Below are 13,536 nucleotides of genomic sequence, written 5' to 3' on the forward strand. Positions count from 1 at the left end.
GAAAGAAGAATCAACCCTGCCAGTAACTTCAGAGGCAGAGAAATGACAACAAAAAGAGCAAGAAAAACCAATGCTGCAAGAGCTGCCAGGGTAGGTGGAAACACCTCCACTTACATATTAATCCATTCCCCTTTATTGATGCCACCCTATGGGGAAACAGGATCAAACAACTGTGAGTCTCAGGCATCATTCCAGAGGGTGAAGTCAGAACCATTGCCCCTGGAGGAAAATGGGGAAGGCCAGAGTGATTGAACAAGCCATCTCTGATTGGGTCACATGAGGGCCTTACAGATGTTCCTTAGGGAAAGTAGGAGGCCCATTTATTTTATTTATTTATTTTGGTACCAGGGAAGGAATTCAGGACCTTGCACTTGTGAGGCAGGCAGTGGAACCACTGAGCTAAATCCCTGGCTGGAGGCCCATTTATAATGATATAGATGGCCAAATCCAAGAAGGGAAATGGAGCTTTATCTATCAGCCCTTCTTAACCACTGACCTCCTTAACTGGAAAACACCATACTCTGTCCTATATGAAGAAGCCCTGGCCCTTTATAGATTTGATGCAATCCATCTTCCAGACCCATAGTCCAACTTGGTCAAACTAAAACCACTTTTCCTGATCCTGTTAACACTGAGAAGCACTGAAGAGTGACTCAAGCAGCCCCCCACTTGTTGGAAAACAATTCCCTAGCAGGTGTGATAAATGTTCAAACATATTCTCAGGACCAATTCCCTGAGGTAGACCCTCAATGAGACCCCAACAATGTAGCACTTGCACAGGTACAGAGAAGCTCTCTTACAAGGCTTAAAGGCAGGTGAGAAAAAAAACAATAAATATGGAAAAGATCTCAGAAATACTCCAAGGAACTGATAAAAGTCCTAGCCAGTTTTTTGAAAGGCTCTGTGAAGAAGCCACTAAGAATCAGCACATGGTAAACACAGCCTTAGTGGGACAGGCTCAGGGAGACATCAGGCAAAAGCTATAGAAGCTAGAGGGCTTTGCTGTCATGAATGTGACCCAGCTTTTAGAGGTGGCCAGCAAAGTGTATGTTAAATTTGACCAGGAGGCCAAACAAGAAGCTGACCAGAGGTTCAAAAAGAAGACAGATCTGTTGGTAGCAGTGCTCACAGGAAAAACAACAAAAATCCCCAAAGGGTGGAAGTGTGGATGTGGTTGGGGAAAGAGCCAGACCAGGCTAGGACCTGAAGATTGATCAAAGCTAGTATGGGATCCATGTGCCCAGTGCAAGAAAAGAGGGCACTAGAAAAACAAATGCCCAGAAAATGATAAAAGAGATAATGACAATTACAAATTGGGAAAATTGCCTGCTAAAGGCTACCACTCCCAAAAAGGAGCCAGACACTGACCTCATTGGACTGGCAGGAACTGAAATTTATGAAGAATAGACAAGACAAGAAACACACCTAACTCAAAAGGAAATTCATAGACTGAAAGTAAAAGGATGGAAAACAGTTCTCCATGCGACAGGATCCCAGAAAAAAGCAGGGATAGAAATCTTATTTGCAGACAAAGTAGATTTCAAACCAAAACTAATTAAGAGAGACAAAGATGGTCACTACATCCTTGTGAAGGGAACAATCCAAGAGGAAGAGATGACAATCCTAAATATTTATGCACCAAATATGAATGCATCCAACTATACAAAACAAATATTAATGGACCTGAAAAACCAAATAAGCACTAACACAATTGTAGTGGGGGACCTCAACATCCCTCTATCACAAATAGACAGATCATCTAGGAAAAAAACTAACAATGAAATTCTGGAACTGAACCAAGCTATTGAACAAATGAATTTAAGAGATGTTTATAGAGTGTTCCACCCCACAAAATCAGAATACACATTCTTTTCAGCTGCACACGGGTCATTCTCCAAAATAGATCACATGCGAGCTCATAGGGCAAATCTAAGTAAATGTAAAAGAACTGAAGTTATCCCCTGTATATTATCAGACCACAGTGCAATAAAATTGGAGATCAATAACATAAGAAACTGCAGAACACCCACAAACACATGGAAACTGAATAACACTCTCCTGAACAACCAATGGGTCACGGAGGAAATTAAAGAAGAAATTATACAGTTTCTACAAGTAAATGATAATGCCAGTACAACATACAGGAAGCTGTGGGACACAATGAAAGCAGTTCTATGCAGGAAATTCATAGCAGTGAATGCCCATATTAAGACAATAGAGCGAACTCAGCTGAATAACCTAATGCAGAACCTCAAGCTCCTAGAAAAAGAAAAGCATAACAAACCCAAAACTCATACAAGAAAGGAAATTATAAAGATCAGAGCAGAGATCAATGCAATGGAGACTAAGAGAAAGATACAAAAAAATCAATGAATCAAAGACCTGGTTTTTTGAAAGAATAAATAAAATTGATAAACCTTTAGCCAACCTTATCAAAAAAAGGAAAGAAAAGGCTCAAATCCATGCAATTAAGAATGAAAAAGGTGAAGTCACAACAGATCCAGCAGACATTCAGAGGATCGTCAATACCTACTTTGAGAAACTGTACTCTAATAAAATGGAAAACACAGAAGATATGGACAGACTCCTAGATACATACGAATTGCCAAAGTTAAATGAAGAAGATATAGAAATTCTAAACACCCCAATATCAATGAGTGAAATTGAAAATGTAATAAAAAATTTACCAACAAAGAAAAGCCCAGGTCTTGATGGCTTCACTGCTGAATTCTACAAGACATTTAAAGAAGAACTATGGCCATTACTCTTTAAACTCATCAAGGAAATTGAAAGGGAAGCAAGGCTTCCAAATTCATTCCTGTAACCAAGTGTTACTTTGATTCCAAAACCAGGGAAAGACCCAACCCAAAAAGAGAACTGCAGACCAATCTCCCTAATGAACATAGATGCAAAAATCCTCAACAAGATACTGGCAAACAGAATACAGAGGGTCATCAAGAAGATCATACACCCTGACCAAGTCAGATTTATCCCAGGGATGCAAGGATGGTTCAACATCCGTAAATCAATAAATGTAGTACACTATATTAACAGAGTCAAGGACAAAAACCATATGATCATCTCAATAGATGTAGAAAAAGCATTCGACAAAATCCAACACCCATTCATGATGAAAACCCTACAGAAAATTGGAATAGAAGGTCTTTATCTCCACCTGATTAAGGCTATCTATGAAAAACCACAGCCAACATCATACTAAATGGTCAAAAACTGAAAACTTTCATGCTAAAATAAGGAACAAGACAAGGATGCCCACTATCACCACTCCTGTTCAATACTGTTCAGGAAATATTAGCCATAGCAATTAGACAAGAGAAAGAAATAAAAGGAATAAAGATAGGAAAGGAAGAAGTGAAACTGTCATTATTTTCTGATGATATGGTACTTTACACAGAAGACCCAAAAAACTCTGTTAAAAGCCTTCTAGACCTAATTGACAGATTCAGTAGAGTAGCTGGATATAAAGTCAACACTCAAAAGACAGCAGCCTTCTTATATGCAAATAGCAGACCCATTGAGAGAGAAATTTGGGAAATAATTCCTTTTACAATAGCATCTACAAAAATGAAATATCTAGGAATTAACCTAACAAAGGAAGCAAAAGACCTCTACACTGAAAACTATTGCACTCTGAAGAAGGAGATCAAAGAGGATATAAGAAAATGGAAAGATATTCCTTGTTCCTGGTTAGGAAGAATCAATATAGTGAAAATGGCCATACTTCCAAAACTACTACATAGATTTAATGAAATACCAATTGAAATTCCAACAATATACTTCACAGAACTAGAGAAAACGATCCAAAAATTCATTTGGTGGCAGAAGAAACCTAGAATAGCAGAAGCAATTCTGGGCAACAGAGACATGGCTGGGGGTATCACAATCCCCAATCTGAAACTATACTACAAAGCTACTGTGATAAAATAGCATGGTACTGGCAAAGAAACAGACCCAAGGATCAGTGGAATAGATTAGAAGATGCAGAAACAACTCCAGACATACTCAGCCACCTCATCTTTGACAAAGGAGCCAATCACCCTCATTGGAGGAAAGACAGCCTGTTCAATAAATGGTGTTGGAAAAACTGGATTTCAACCTGCCAAAGATTAAAAGTAGACGCATACCTATCACCATGCACTAAACTAAGATCAAAGTGGATTAAAGACCTAAATATCAAGACAGAAACAGTAAACTTTTTGGAAGATAAGTTAGGCAGAACTCTCAATGACATTGGCATAGGAAAAGACTTTATGAACAAAACTTCAGTAGCATGAGAACTAGCACAAAGAATCAACAAGTGGGACTTCATCTTATTAAAAAGCTTCTGCACTGCAAGAGAAACTACCAACAGAGCTAAGAGACAACCTACAATATGGGAAGAAATTTTTAGCAGCTGTACCTCAGACAAAGGACTACTCTCTAAAATATATAAAGAATTGAAAAAAATCAGACCCCCCAAATTCAAAGACCCAATAATTCAAAAATGGGCATCTGAAATGAACAGACATTTCTCAAAGAAGTAAAAACAGCAAATAAATATATGAAAAAATTTTCAACATCACTGCTCATTCGAGAGATGTAGATGAAAACAACACTGAGATTCCACCTCACTCCACAAAGAATGGCTGCTATCAAGAAATCAACCAATAACAAATGCTGGTAGGGGTGTGGAGAGAAAAGAACCCTTCTCCATTGTTGGTGGGAGTGTAGACTGGTGCCACCACTGTGGAAATCCGCATGGATATACCTCAAAGAACTAGGACTGGAGGTCCTATTTGACCCAGCTATTTCCCTACTGGGTATCTTCCCCAAAGAATTAAAAGAATCATACTACAGCGATATATGTGCATCTATGTTTATAGTGGCACAATTTTTAATAGCTAAGGATTGGAAACAGTCCAAATGCCCATCAACTGGAAAATGGATAAAGAAGATGTGGGGTTTTTTTTTATAAAATGGAGTACTACTCAGCCATAAAGAATGAGAGACTAGAGTCATGCATATTGAGGCCATACTCTTAAGTGAAATAAATAGGACACACATGTGTAAATACCAAATAGTATCTCTAGTGTGAGAAACTGAAAGTGTAAATAAGGATGAAAATGATTAAAACAAATAATTGATAATTTGAAATAGGAAAAGGTCCAAAGGTGGAGGGGTGGCGGGAGGGGAGGGGGAAGGGGAAGGAAGGAAAGGAAAAATTATGGAAAAAAAAAAAAGGAAACAAAATCTATGTAAATAGGGAAGGGTGGTGGGGGTGAAAGGCGCATAGGAAATGGGGAAAAGTATAAGAACTAAGATACATCATGTTCAGGTACAAACACCTAATGATAAATATAAATGTACTGTATACCTAAAATGTACCAATTAATATATAAATTAGAAAAAAAGAATAGGCAAGACTGAGCTCCTTCCCTTTAGGTCGCCAGGAACCCATGGTCAAAATGAAAGTAGGAGGCCAACTGATGGACTTTATGGTAAATAGTGGGGCTGAACACTTGGTAGTGATAAAATCCATTGGGTTGTTACCCAAAAAACATGTGACAATTGTTGGAGCCACTGTGGTTCCAGAAAAAAAGCCATTTTGCCAGCCTAAAAAGTGTTATAAGGGGATGAGAGATCCAACATAAATTTTTGTATTTTCCAAAGTGCCCAATTTCCTTGCTAGGGAGAGACTTGCTCCAGAAATTACAGGCAAAAGTTGCTTCTGGACCATAGGGAAATATGAATCTAAGTCTAACCCATCCAGGAGCCATGGTATTAACCTCTACCATCCTCAAGCTGAAGAATAGAGACTGTATTCAGATGGGTTGGAAAAGCCAGGAATAGATGAGCTACATGCGCTGGCACATAAGGTTCTCTGGGTATGGGCAGAAGATACCCCACCAGGGCTAGCTGTAAATCAAGCACCAGTCATAATGGAACTAAAGCTGGGGTCAACTCCACTATGAGTCACCCAATACCTCCTCCCCTGGGAAGCCATACAAGGCATTAAAGGACATTTAAAATGACTCTTAGAACATAGAATCTTAGCCTAATGTCAGCCAACCTGGAACACTCTGCTTTTTCCAGTACATAAACCACGAACTAATAAATATAGGCTAGTATAGGACTTGCATGCTGTGAATCAGGCTACTGAGACCATTCACCCAACAGTACCAAATCCAAATCCATACACACTGATGGGACTCATTCCAGCAAGTGCTGCCTGGTTTACTTGCTTGGAGTTAATGCCTTTTCTGTCTCTGCCTTGCACCAGTCAGGCAGCCCATCTTTGCATTTAAATGGTAGGATCCTGTCATGAGCATAAAGGAACATCTCACCTGGACTAGGCTTCCCCAGGGATTCCTATGATCTTTTGAGAGGCACTAGCTATCGGCCTTAAATGCTTCATCACAACAGGGGACAATTGTGCCTTACTGCAGTATGTAGATGACCTCCTCTTGGTAGCCCCAACTCACAAGGACTGCTATCAAAGAACTAAAGAACTACTTCATCTACTTTAGAAGGATGGACATAAGGTGTCCAAGAAAAAGATGCAGATTTTCCAACAAAAAGTCAGATATTTAGGCTTCATAGTAATATAAGGGAAATGTCAACTGGGCATTGAATGGAAACAAACTCTGTGGCCTCCCAATCCCAACCTCCCACCACCAAGTAAGAGAGTTTGGGAGGAAGCAGGATCTGTCATATCTGGATCCCAAAATTTTCACATATGCCTAAGCCCCTATATGAAGCTATAAAGGGGGCATGGGGGAGAGAACCCCTCTTCTGGGAAACTGACCATAAAAGGACATTTAAACAAATGAAAGAAGCTGAGACTCAGCCCCTCACTTTAGGGTTGCCAGATATAACAAAGCCTTTCTTTGTGTATGTCCACAAGTGGAAGAAATGGCCATAGGAGTCCTAATTCAGGCCATGGGATTCCGGCACTGCTTGGTGGCATATTTGTCAAAACAATTAGACTTTGTGGCCCTCAGATGGCCTCCATGCTTAGGGCACTTGCGGCCACTGCTCTGCTGATGCTGACTTTGGAACAACTGACCATTTGAGTACCATACTCAGTTATAACTTTAATAGGCCAGAGAGGACACCACTGATTATCAAACTGGAGGATGAGTATTAAAGGTTCCTATGCAAAAGTCCCCACATAACTCTAGAGATAGTAAACACTCATAACCTGGCTACTTTGCTACCAGTTGAACTGGGAACTCCTCCTCCCCCTTCACAACTGTGTGGTAAGGGTGGACAAAGTATTCTTGAGCCAGAAAAATCTCATATATTGCTCCCTTGGAGATCCAGATGTTAAATATTTCACAGATGGAAGCAGTTTCAGACCAGAAGGGGGTCCAACAGGCAGGGTATGCAGTGATGATGCTGGACTCTATGGTGAAGTTCAGCCCATCTACTGGGACCTTGGCCCAAAAGGCAGAGTTGATAACTTTGACAAGGGCCCTTTTGCTGGAAAAATAGAAAAAGCCCAACATCTACACCAATTCCAAGTATGCCTTTGCTACACTACATGTACATGGAGCTATATATAAGGACAGAGGGCTCTTAATGGTTGGGGGAAAAGAGATAAAGTACAACGAAAAAATTTTACAACTCTTAGATGCTGTCTGGTGCCCTCAAAAGGTGGCTGTTACACACTGTAGGGGACATCAAAGGACTGGAATGTTAGAAGCCAGAGGAAACCAAAAGGTGGACAGAGAAGCAAAACGGGCTGCTATGACAACCCCACAATCCAAAAGAAGGACCTTGGCCATGCCCTCATCCCAGATCCATCTCTTCCAGAGACCCCAAAGTACTTCTCAGATTTTAAAAAAAAGCCTGGTTTGCCTGGGAATCTGAAAAATATATAAACAGAGAATGATAAAAGTTCTCTAATAAAAGACTATCCATCTCTGAAGTACTCAGTGTGAAGTGTGTAAAACAATTCCATCAAGGGTTTCACATGGAAAAAACAGCACTTACAGACATCAGTAGGCCATCATTTCTATGTGCCATAGCTCAATGCCATCACCCAAGCTGTTTTTCAGCAATGCCTAACTTGTGCTCAAAACAACCTGAGACAAGGGCCCACCCAGCCCCTAGGTATTAAAGAAATGGGTGCTGCCCTTTGTGAAGACTTGCTTATGGACGTCACTAAACTGCCTGGAGTGAGAGGCTATTGCTATATGTTGGTGCTTATCTGGCCCTTCTTAGGGTGAGTTGAGGCCTTCCCCACCTGAACAGAAAAGACACAAGAGGTGTCAAAGGTACTGTTAAGAGATATCATCCCAAGATCCAGACTACCCCTGACCTTGGAGTCAGGCAATAAACTGGGATTCATAGCCAAGATAGTCCAGGGACTCACATGGATGTTAAAAATATTATGGAAACTAAACACAGCCTATCAAGCACAGAGTTTGAGAAAGGTGGAACACATAAACCAGACATTCAAACAATTGTTGAAAAAATATTGTCAAGAAACTCACCCGAGATGAGATGAAGTCCTTCCCCTGGTCCTCAACAATGAGTCAGGTGCTCCCCCACTGAACAAACTTGGTATTCCCCTTATGAGATCTTGTTCAGTTGGCCACCCTCAATCATAGGTCAAATTAAGGATGATCTCTGCAGGTAGGAGAATTAACCCTAAGAAGGCAGATGCAGGCATTAAGAATAGCCATGCAAGGTACCCACAACTGAATACATGAGAAAATGCCCATAAGCCTAACAGACTCAATACACCCTTTCAAACCCAAGGACTTTGTTTGGGTCAAGAAATGGAATCCAACCACCTGAGACCCATATGGGACGGGGCTTATACTATAAATGTTGTCCTCTCCCACTTCTGTTAAAGTTCCAAGTACTGTGCCTTGGATCCATCAGAGCCAGCTAAAACTGTCAGGCCAAGACAAGTAGATCAGCCAACAGTTTCCAGACCACCTGAGCCAGCTGATCCTATGGTGCTACTGAGTCACTACTGGGAATGGCAGCATTGCTCTAGTCACCCCAAGAGGTGCCTAGTCTATGCACAGCTGAAGCCTGAGGAAAGAGCAGACGTTCTCTGGTCACTCTGGAAGCTGACCAAATTCTACACAGCCAAAGTGTGAGGATCAAAAGAGAGTTACAACAACAGCATAAGTCTCCTTTCCTTGTTATAATTCTCCCTCTGCCCAGTAGGGAGCCATCCACCCCTAACAGGGTAAATGATAATGATAATGATGCTCTCTATTAAAACTCATTTGTAGAAAGTGTCAAAGAGAGAAATGAAGCAGGACTTGCAAAAAAAGAAAAAACAAGTTTCCCCAACCTAAGCAAATTTCCCTTTAGATTCCCACCCCCCATGGCTGTTGTTCTTTGTTCTATTACAAATAAAATTAGTAACTTTGTCCATGTAAGTAATGTTCCACAATCTTCTGATCTCAGAAGATCCTGTTTTTACCCAACCAAAGTCACCAAGATATGATGTTACAAAACTGTCACAAGCTTGACTAATTGCCTTTGTTCTGCTTCTGTCCACAAGTTTCACATCCTTTGACAACATGTATAAAACTGGAGCCTTTCCTTTGTTCTGGACTCAGCCTTTGGATAGGAGTCTGTTGAGCCAGTGTACATCTAAAAATAAATCCTCTTGTGTTTCCTATTGGTCTCTCCAGTATCATAAAATTCTGCAACAATATGAAAAAACATTCAACATCTCTGGCCATTAGAGAAATACAAATTAAAACAATGCTAAGATCCCATTTTATTCTAGAAAGAATATCTATCATTAAGAAATAAAACAATGACAAATGCCAGGATAGCTGTAGTGAAAAGGAACCCTTCTGCATTATTGTGGAGATGAAAACTAGTACAACCATTATGGAGATTCTATATGACCCACTTATCCCCCTCACTAAGTTATCTTCCTGAAAGAGCTTAAGTCATCATACTACAGTGATACATGCATATCTATGTTTATAGCAGCAAAATTCATAATAGTTATATCCTGGAAGCAGCCTATATACCCATCAACAGATGACTGCATAAAGAAAATGTGGTATTGGGCTGGGGATTTAGCTCAGTGGTTCTGGCGCCTGCCTCGCAAGCGCAAGGTCCTGAGGTCGATCCCCAGTACCAAAAAAAAAGAGAAAATGTGGTATCTATATATAATGGAATACTATGCAGCTATGAAGAATGATTAATTGAGACATCTGTAAGAAAATGGATGCACCTGGAAAATATAATGTTGAGTGAAGTAAACCAGACACAAGCTTAAATGCTGTATGGTATCTTTCATATGAGCGAGGCAAAGTACAAACAGAAAATGATAAAGGATGGATAGAAAGGGACACAGGGACAGATCTCTTGCAATAGAGAAGTGAGCTAAGGGAATAATGGTGAGGAGTGAGAAGGAGGGGAAGGGGAAATGACAGGAAAAAAGATGTGCCATGTGCAAGAACCTAATAACCCCAAGTAATGTGAACTTCTATACCACAACACGAGCTAAGACAAACAATGTCAACAAGTATGAAGAAGAGGATGGGGAACTGGATGAGGTGGCAGGGATGGGGAGGTTGGGGAAGGGAATTTAAAAAAAGAAATAAACAAGCCTTAGTATATACATGTAACCATTCCCTAAGATGACTGCAAAGTACATGAACTGGAAACATGTACAAATAAATAAATAAAAGTATAAATAAATAAATAAAATAAACAATTAAAAAAATAAAACTGATGTCACAGTAAAAAAAAAATGAAATGAAAAGAAAGCTTTTCCCCTAAGATCTGGGAAAAGACAAAGATTATCTGTTTTCAAAAATTTTATTCACTTCTGTACTAGAGGTTCTAGGTAGAGCAATAAGGAAAACTAATAGCCATTCACACTGGAAATGGAGATGTAAAACTATCTCTGCTGACAAAGTGATCTTGCATGTAGATATAATTATAAGAAACCCACATGAAACAATTTACTGGGAGTAAGTCCAGTAAATAAGCAGCTTGCAGGAAAAAGATCAATAAACAAAAATCAACTATATTTCTATATCCTAGCAATGAACAAGCCAAAAAATGATTTAGGGAAACAATTCCACTTACAATAGCATAGAAAGAATAAAATACTCATGAATAGATCTAAGAAAAGAGGTTGTTATGGCTTATGTTGAGAATGTTCCTCAAAGGCCTCAGGCACCCAGGGGCAGGGTTTTGGAAGACGACTGAATCTTGAGGGTGATATAGCTGACCTGTTGCTGGGAGGTGGAGTCTAGTTGAAGGAGGTGGTCACTGAGGGGGGTGACCTGGAAGGGTCTATCTCCCTCCCCAGCTCCTCTCTTTGCTCTCTCCTTCCTGGCCACCACAGGTGAGCCCCTTTCCTTCCACCATGCCATTTCTGTGTTTAAGCCAGCTGAATATGGACTAAAACTTCTGAAACTATGAACCATCAGCCAAAATAAATCTCTCCTCCCTTAAGTGTGGGTTTTGGGTATCTCAGAAATAAGAAAGTGACTAAGACAGATGTGCAAAACTTATACCCTGAAAACTACAAAATACTAAAGTGAAAAATGACCTGATAAAATAGAGGGATTATTTTGTCTATAGATTTAAAGACTTAATGTTAAGATGGCAACCTTATCCCAAATTAATCCATTAGATTCAACACAATTCCTGCCAAAATTCCATCTATTCTTTATTTTATTGAAAGCCTGGTCCTAAAATTAATATTGGGATGAAAAGAATCCAGGGTAGACAAAACAATCTTGGAAAAAAAGCAAAGTTGTAGGCCTTACACATACTGATTTCAAAACTTACTGCAAAGCTATGGTGATCAAGAAAATACAGAACTGGTATAATGCTAGATATAAATCAATGGAATAGAACTGAGAGTCAAGAATTAAACCCTCCCATATATGGTCAGTTGATTTTTGACAAGTGTACCAAAATATTCAATATTTTAACAATAGTGCTGAGACAACTGGATATCCAAAAGAACAAAGTTGGAACCCCTTCATAGTATCATGTACAGATATTAACTCAAAATGGATAAAAAAAACAATGCACAAGATACAAGTAAAAAACTTTTAAAGCATAAGCATAAATCTTCATGACTTTGGATTAAGCAAAATTTCTTAGATATGACACCAAAAGTACAAACAAGTAAACAAAAGAAAAACATAAATTGGACTTCATCACAATTAAAAACTTTTGTACATCAAAGGACATTACCATGAAAGTGAAAAGACAATCCATAGAATGGGAGAAAATATTTATACATCATATAATGAAAAAGGACATGTATCAAGAATATTCAAATAACTCTTATAAATTATGACAAACCAATTAAAAACAGTGTATTTAAAGGGATATTTCTCCAAGGAAGATATATAAATGAGTAATCTTCACATTAAAAGACTATCATTAGGTAAATGCAGATCAAACTACAATGAGAAAGCACTTCACACTGATTCTGAGTATCTGTTCAAAAAGGTGGAGACAACAAGTATGGGCAAAGATGAAGAGCAACTGGAACCTTCACACATTACTGGTGGGAGTATAAAATGGCACAGCCACTTTAGAGAACAGTGTGGCAGTTCCTTAAAAAGTAAAATATCCAACATTTTCACTTCTAGATTTATACCCAGGGGAACGGAAAACATATGCCCACACAAAAGCATGTATAAAGATATTCATAGCAACAATATTCACTGCATTTAAAAATGGAAATAACTAAAATATCCATCAATCAATGAACAGACAAACAAAATGCAGTGCTCTATCTATGATGATTATTCTTCAGCCATAAAAAGGAATTAAGTGCAGACATATGGGCATATGCTTCAACAAGCATGAATCTTGAAAACCTTACACTAACATAAAAGAGACCAGACACAAAGGTTACTTTTTGTGTGATTACATTTATATAAAATGTCTCGATGAGGTGGGTTTATAGAGCTAGAAAGCAGACCAGGGACTGGGTTGGAGGGTGGATAAGGGTGACTTGGACACTAGCGCTTCCTCCTGTCCTTCTTCCCCTTCCCCTTGCACTTCTCCTTCTCCTTTGGCTTCTGTAGTGTGGGGGATTGAATCTCAAAACTTCACACTGAGTTACACCCCAGTCCTTTTTTATTTTGAGACAAGGTCTTGCTAAGTCGCTAAGATGCCCAAGCTGCGCTCAAGCTTCTGCTCCTCCTGCCTCAGCTTATCAGAGCTGTGATTATAGATGCACATGCTGCACCTGGCTCACAGAGTTTTTTAGGTGGATGATGAAAATGTTTTGAAATTATAGTTTTAGAAATTAGTTTAGAAAAATGTTTTGAAAGTAGATGATTATATAACTTTGTCAATATAAAAGCTACTGATTTGTACACTTTCATAAAAGTGTGGCTTCTGGTACATGAATTATGTCCCAATTACAAAAATAAGCAATATGGAGGGAAAATTAGAATAAGCTTTCTCGGGCAGGTGGCTGCAATGCTGTCTCTGCGGGAGGCCTGGTGAATAGTGAGCTGGAGTCCAGCTTCCCTTGCCGTCTTGGCCAGGCTCTCAGGAAAGAGC

At 39.4% G+C, this 13,536-nt stretch overlaps 1 protein-coding gene across 2 annotated transcripts in view; it reads right to left on the reverse strand.

The window, feature by feature from the left end:
- Rtn1 (reticulon 1) overlaps positions 1-13,536 on the reverse strand; it is a 252,876-nt gene that overhangs the window by 56,438 nt on the left and 182,902 nt on the right. The window lies entirely within an intron of this gene.

Source organism: Heterocephalus glaber, unplaced genomic scaffold (assembly GCF_053883595.1).
Source record: "Heterocephalus glaber isolate CG9 unplaced genomic scaffold, H.glaber_assembly_v1.0 deba00001608, whole genome shotgun sequence".
In the NCBI taxonomy this organism is placed as follows: Eukaryota; Metazoa; Chordata; class Mammalia; order Rodentia; family Bathyergidae; genus Heterocephalus; species Heterocephalus glaber.